This window comes from Salmo trutta, chromosome 1, assembly GCF_901001165.1.
Source record: "Salmo trutta chromosome 1, fSalTru1.1, whole genome shotgun sequence".
In the NCBI taxonomy this organism is placed as follows: Eukaryota; Metazoa; Chordata; class Actinopteri; order Salmoniformes; family Salmonidae; genus Salmo; species Salmo trutta.
The window spans coordinates 77,041,059-77,048,866 of record NC_042957.1 but is presented as its reverse complement, the minus strand read 5'-3'; the positions used below and the strand labels follow the sequence as shown (position 1 = coordinate 77,048,866).

Below are 7,808 nucleotides of genomic sequence, written 5' to 3'. Positions count from 1 at the left end.
GTTTGCCCTCTGGTTAATGTCATCACAATAACCTAGTCCTTTTTTGACAGACTAAGGGTGATTTATCTGTTTGACAAGCATTCCGCACAATAGAAATAAAGTATTTCCTTGTTACCACGATAAATGTACTGTGGCAATTTACCCAACACGTTGTATGAATGGAAACTAATGTTGGTGTAGCCAACTGACTGCTATTATTTATATCCAAAAGTGTCTGGTATGGTCAATTATTTTTACGATACGTAGAGGGTAAACTAACCTTAGGCTGTCCATTTTTTATATGTGTACCTACATCAAATCAATTAGGGGATTGACTTATTTGTGCCAGAAGAGTGTGGGCCGGAATCTGAAGGCAGCTGCTCTAACCACTAGAACACCCCAGGCCACGACTGAACTCAACTTTGAGTTTATTCGTAACCATAGGATAGACTAGACACGTGTATGTAGTAACCTAGCGGAGACCCATATCTGTCTTGTGTTATTAAGCTATATAAGACGACGGTTCTTAATGTTTATGGATGCATTTCAGATACATTTTTGTACATTTGAATGTTGCAGTTACAGGAACTAGGCCTAGTGTTTGAGTGAGTAAAAGAGAACATAATAATAATAATCCCGATGACTGGACTGCATGGAGAGAAAGAGAAGTGCTCGTTTTCCGCCACTCACAAGGCTTTTTGGAATTTCTGATGCATTTTTCCCTGACAAAAGAGTGATCAAATTAAGATCCGACATCTGTAGCTTTCACCTGGTCAGTACATGTGATGGAAAGAGCAGGTATTCCTAATGTTTTGTACACTCTGTGTACAGCGTTTCGCAAAAAAAATGTCAAACACATCTAAAATCTATTAATTAAACATCTGAGAACAGTAATATTGAAGGTACCCATAAGCAATCATTTCTGATTAAAAGCAAAACAAAAATGTGATTTTTTTTTTTTTTAGATATGGCTTTTTGGAAATAAACTTAATTAATTCTTATACAAAACTGTCATTGAATCTCTTAAATGTTATTTCTTTTTATTTCTAAATTGAACCTTTATTTAAGTAGGCAAGTCAGTTAAGAACAAATTCTTATTTACAATGATAGCCTACCCCTGCCAAACCCAACCGACACTGGGCCAATTGTGCGATGCCCTATGGGACACCCAATCACGGCCGGGTGTGATGCAGCCTGGAGCTTTGGTGTCATGTTCCCCAGAGAGACTCGTTTTAGAGGCAGGTTGCACATCCTCACTCTCCCCTGAGAAACTCATTTTAGAGCAATGACCCATAAACAGAGATCCAGCATGTTGGTTGTGGTTAACATAGTGACAACTAAACAGAGATCCAACATGTTGGTTGTGGTTAACACAGTGACAACTAAACAGAGATCCAGCATGTTGGTTGTGGTTAACATAGTGACAACTAAACAGAGATCCAACATGTTGGTTGTGGTTAACACAGTGACAACTAAACAGAGATCCAGCATGTTGGTTGTGGTTAACACAGTGACAACTAAACAGAGATCCAGCATGTTGGTTGTGGTTAACACAGTGACAACTAAACAGAGATCCAGCATGTTGGTTGTGGTTAACATAGTGACAACTAAACAGAGATCCAACATGTTGGTTGTGGTTAACACAGTGACAACTAAACAGAGATCCAGCATGTTGGTTGTGGTTAACATAGTGACAACTAAACAGAGATCCAACATGTTGGTTGTGGTTAACACAGTGACAACTAAACAGAGATCCAGCATGTTGGTTGTGGTTAACACAGTGACAACTAAACAGAGATCCAGCATGTTGGTTGTGGTTAACACAGTGACAACTAAACAGAGATCCAGCATGTTGGTTGTGGTTAACACAGTGACATCTAAACAGAGATCCAGCATGTTGGTTGTGGTTAACACAGTGACAACTAAACAGAGATCCAGCATGTTGGTTGTGGTTAACACAGTGACAACTAAACAGAGATCCAGCATGTTGGTTGTGGTTAACAAAGTGATAACTAAACAGTGATCCAGCATGTTGGTTGTGGTTAACACAGTGACCCCTAAACAGAGATCCAGCATGTTGGTTGTGGTTAACACAGTGACCCCTAAACAGAGATCCAGCATGTTGGTTGTGGTTAACACAGTGACCCCTAAACAGAGATCCAGCATGTTGGTTGTGGTTAACATAGTGACAACTAAACAGAGATCCAGCATATTGGTTGTGGTTAACAAAGTGATAACTAAACAGAGATCCAGCATGTTGGTTGTGGTTAACACAGTGACCCCTAAACAGAGATCCAGCATGTTGGTTGTGGTTAACACAGTGACCCCTAAACAGAGATCCAGCATGTTGGTTGTGGTTAACACAGTGACCCCTAAACAGAGATCCAGCATGTTGGTTGTGGTTAACATAGTGACAACTAAACAGAGATCCAACATGTTGGTTGTGGTTAACACAGTGACAACTAAACAGAGATCCAGCATGTTGGTTGTGGTTAACACAGTGACAACTAAACAGAGATCCAGCATGTTGGTTGTGGTTAACACAGTGACAACTAAACAGAGATCCAGCATGTTGGTTGTGGTTAACACAGTGACAACTAAACAGAGATCCAGCATGTTGGTTGTGGTTAACACAGTGACAACTAAACAGAGATCCAGCATGTTGGTTGTGGTTAACATAGTGACAACTAATTATTGAATGTAAGTTGTTCCATTTTATTCATTATCACTTAGAAATTAAACATTTACTAACAGACACATACAAACAGTCAGGTGATTTAATGCATCACATGAACATGTAGCCATGACTGATATTTTTCACCTCTTCTAACCCTAACCCTTCAACCCCAAACCCTAACCCTAATTGTAACCCTAACCTTAATTGTAACCCTAACCCCTAAGCCAAAAATAGTATTTTTCCTTGTGGGGACCGGCAAAATGTACACACTTATGCGAATTGTCCTTGTTTTACTATCCTTGTGAGGACTTCTGGTCCCCACAAGGATAGTAAAATCTCCCAACAATATGTTTGTCTAATATTGTTTTAGGACTATGAACATTTAAAAAGGATTAGCCTATGTATTATATGAAGACAACCAAAGGAAATGGGAAAATGGGAGAGGAGAATTGACTAGAGACAGTGTTGTTTAACTCACTGACCATGACCCATGAGTTCTTCTTACCTTTGTTCAGTAGAAAAGTCTCCCTCTCTAAACCATATAGGTTCACCCATAGACCGGTCACTCTTCATGGACACACAGCTGGGTACAGGGGAGGCTGGTCTCTCCTGCTTGATTGGGCTTCAACACAACAGAGACAAACATTACGTCTCTCATCTACTCTGAGCTCAGATGGGGAAACATACTGTAAGAAGAGTTGTATTTGAAAACGCTATATATCCATTTGCAGGAATGTTGGTCAATTAGCTTTTATTGTTTGAAGAAATTCCGAAACAGATTGCTGTGTTTTTTCACTATCTAATCATGGCATGTGGTTGTTCAATAACAGACATGTGTTTGTTTCAAATCTATCCCTTGATGGTTTCATTTCAGAGATACAAATAATAGGTTGAAGTTGAACACAGTCCAATGTAACTAATAACTACATTTGTTATGAGGAACTGTACAAATTATACATTTGTCATCAAAATGTAAAAAATGAAAAATAAAAATCTATATAGTAATATGAGCTCTGTAGTTAAATCTTTTACATTTGACATATTAGTAATTTAGCCAACGTACTTATCCAGAGCGATTTACAGTAAGTGCATTCATCTTTAGATAGCTGCAGTAAGTGCATTCATCTTAAGATAGCTACAGTAAGTGAGACAACCACATATCACAGTCAAATATTAAGGATACAAACATTCCATTCAAGCAAAAAAATTGGTATATAGCGTTTTGCCCCAAAATAAACATTTTAAATCTCTGAAATCTGAGAAGAGTAATATTTCACACAATCGAAGGTACCCATAAGCAATCATTTCTGATGAAAAAACAACGGTGAATTTAAGCGTTATCGAAATAAACTCTTCATAAATTATTTAACAAAATTGTCATCTCACCTCTTAGCTTTCGTGTCCAGTTCACCAGAGAGACACACTTTAGAGGCAGGGCCCTCCTCCTCTCTTTCCCCAGAGAGACTCATTTTATAGCACTGACCCCTAAACAGAGATACAGCATGTTGGTTGTGGTTAACATAGTGACAACTAAACAGAGATCCAGCATGTTGGTTGTGGTTAACACAGTGACAACTAAACAGAGATCCAGCATGTTGGTTGTGGTCAACACAGTGACAACTAAACAGAGATCCAGCATGTTGGTTGTGGTTAACACACTGACAACTAAACAGAGAACCACAACCAACATGTTGGATCTCTGTTTAGTTGTCAGTGTGTTAACCACAACCAACATGTTGGATAACACAGTGACAACTAAACAGAGATCCAACATGTTGGTTGTGGTTAACAGTGACAACTAAACAGAGATCCAGCATGTTGGTTGTGGTTAACACAGTGACAACTAAACAGAGATCCAACATGTTGGTTGTGGTTAACACAGTGACAACTAAACAGAGATCCAGCATGTTGGTTGTGGTTAACACAGTGACAACTAAACAGAGATCCTAAGTTTTCTCCCATCACAACCATTAAACTCCGTAAATGTTTTAAAGTCACCATTGGTCTCCTAGTGAAGTCCCTGAGCAGTTTCCTTCCTCTCTGGCAAATTAGTTAGGAAGGATGCCTGTATCTTTGTATTGGCTGGGTGTATTGATACACCATCCAAAGTGTAATTAATAACTTCACCATGCTCAAATGAATATTCAAAGTGTGGTTTATGTTTTATTTTTACCCATTTATTTCTACCAATAGGAGCCCTTCTTTGCGAGGCATTGGGAAACCTCCCTGGTATTTGTGGTTGAATCTGTGTTTGAAATTCACTGCTGGACTGAGGGACCTTACAGATAATTGTATGTGTGGGGTACAGAGATGGGGTAGTCAATCAAAAATTATGTTAAACATTAATGCACACAGAGTGAGTCCATGCAACTTATTATGCCACTTGTTAAGCAAGTTTATTGCTGAACTTTATGCTTGCCATAAAGGGCTTGAATACTTATTGACTCAAGACATGTCAGCTTTTCATTTTTTATTAATTATTATTATTTGTAAACATTTCTAAAAACATAATTCCACTTTAACATTATGGGGTATTGTGTGTAAGCCAGTGACAACAAAATCTCAATTTCATCAATTTTAAATTCAGGCTGTAACATGACAAAATGTGGAAAAAGTCAAGGGGTGTGTGAATACTTTCAGAAGGCACTGTATCTTAAGCCGTCCCTTTAAATATGGTGTCATTTTCAGTTAGAATTTTGTCTACAGACCTCTAAGCATCCTTTTTTTTAAAATATATATCATTAACTGTTACAAATTTTCCTCAGCAACAACCACATGGCCGCGACATTGTTTACAGATGAAGCAAAAGAATGTAAACGAAATCATGTAATTTAAAGGAATAATGATGTTGGCTATACCACCTAAAGGGAACTAACAGTAAATTGGCATTAAATGTGTGGTGTTATTAGGCCTACTGACGGTCGATACTGATAGTGGTTAATATTTAACATGATAGAATTTGGAAACAGAGAAAGTCGAGGTAGCTTATAATTAAGACATTTGAGAGTGCCCATCCCTGCAAGTTAAAAGGCCACACAATTTAAATTCTGCATAATGACACAGCATTTCATAAACTTTATTGTGGGAAAGTTGATATGCACCTATATTAATGGTTTCCTATTGGTATTCAGCGATTATAGGGTAAAATATATCGAAAAATGTGTAATTACATCTGTCTTATCCAAATAGATTACTAATTTAGATCTTATCAAGTTGTAAATGACAGTGCATTGAGAATGGTGTTATTTCTATTAGAGATAAATTAAGTAGATGCTTTTTTCCCTTTTTTTAATTTATTTATTTATTTCACCTTAATTTAACCAGGTAGGCCAGTTGAGAACAAGTTCTCATTTACAACTGCGACCTGACCAAGATAAAGCAAAGCAGTGCGACAAAAACAACAACACAGAGTTACACATGGAATAAACATGGAACCGGCAGGTTCGCTGCACCTTATTCATACTTTTCTCGCACATAAGTGGTGGCATTATTAGAGAATTAAGCAACACAACAAGTCAAGGTCAGAATACAGTGTATCTGTAGACACACCTCAAGCCACACCTTAATTTATTCAAGCTCCACCACAAATGATTAGGGTGAATAGCTTTTCTCATGCTTATGCTCAAGGTCAGAATACGCATAGAGAAAAGTTCATACAAAAGGAAGTACATTCCATTTACACGGCTTTACTCGGATCGGAATCAGGGCCTTGCTGAATTAAATTCATAATGGCAATGTTAAGAAAAGTATGTTCTGCGGTTTCATACCAAATTACACAGGAAGGAGAGGGGCTCATTGTAATTTTGAAAACAACAAACGTTCTGATATTCTGTTAGATGATTTAGAACTATGATACATTAACATTTTTACACATTATAAAATAACTAGATATAGAAATATATGAACAACTTTTTTTTTATTTTACTTGCCAATTTTTGCGCCATTTTGTATGATTGAACTGTCACGTACATGTCCCAGGTGAAATTAACTGTTAGGTTTGAGTGTTTTACTGTCATTCACTATACTAAAATAACACCACAAATATAATTTTCCTACACACTTTACAATAATCCCTGGGAAGATTCTTACCTTGTAGCCTGAATTCACAAGCAGAACATGTCAAGTCATTGAGATAGTGTCCGTTGTGCTGAGGGAGCAGCTTCCTGATGACAAGTGGCTCTGTATCTATGTTCTAGGTACAGTTGATCTTTAGATGCAATAATATCTGGTCAAAGTCTAGTGACACAACACCATAGTATATCATAAACATAACAGTAGGTTAACCTTTGGCCAGTAGAGGCCATGGCAGATTATAACATGTAGAATCATTAAAACACCATAGTATATCATAAACATAACAGTAGGTTAACCTTTGGCCAGTAGAGGCCATGGCAGATTATAACATGTAGAATCATTATGATGGATCCAGTTTCAACACATCTCTAATTTTGAAGTATACAGTGGGGCACCACATTATTGATAGCCTTTATAAAGATGAGCAAGATGACTGTATTAAATAAATAATTCAAATACTGAGCTATATTGTATGCAAAAAAAAATGGGAAATTAAATGACTTGATAATAATAGAATTGCTCAGAGAAAGAGGTTTTGTTTAATAACAAGTCATATTGTTTTCTAAAAAAGGTCAAAATTGGCATCCTTGTTTTTCAAACCTTTCAACACCTCACCTTGTGAGTATAATGGCACTTGCAGGAACCTAACTGCCCAACTGAAACATTTGGATTTGAAAGGACAGCAGATGCAGGTACTTAAATTACAAATGTAAAGATCTCCTCAATTTAAGGTAAGGTTTGTCCCTTGTATGATTTAAATTGATATTGTTTTATGATGTTACCATCTATCTTTTCATATTTATGCAAATTATTCTAAAACAGAAAATGGACACAATTCAATGGATATATATCAACAAAGAGATAAGAATGTGTCGGCTCTAAGAATATGTTGAAGGCTAGCTGTATTAGGTGCAGATGACTGAACTGCAAACTTTGTGTCTGTACACTCAAAAAAAATTGAACCAGGAAGTTGTTTGTATTAAAAAATATTTATTACGAAATAAACACACTTTTGACATTATAATTAAACCAGTTGCATTAGACTTAGATAATATAGTCGCATGTCAGAATTACATCC

At 36.9% G+C, this 7,808-nt stretch overlaps 1 long non-coding RNA gene across 1 annotated transcript; it reads right to left on the bottom strand.

The window, feature by feature from the left end:
• Window positions 1-3,238: 3,238 nt before the first annotated feature.
• LOC115205771 (uncharacterized) lies at window positions 3,239-7,088 on the bottom strand. Its single transcript, XR_003880681.1, has 3 exons — window positions 6,746-7,088; window positions 4,043-4,141; window positions 3,239-3,278 (listed from the first exon to the last, which is right to left on the bottom strand). It is a non-coding gene; the product is annotated as an uncharacterized LOC115205771 (long non-coding RNA).
• Window positions 7,089-7,808: the final 720 nt, after the last annotated feature.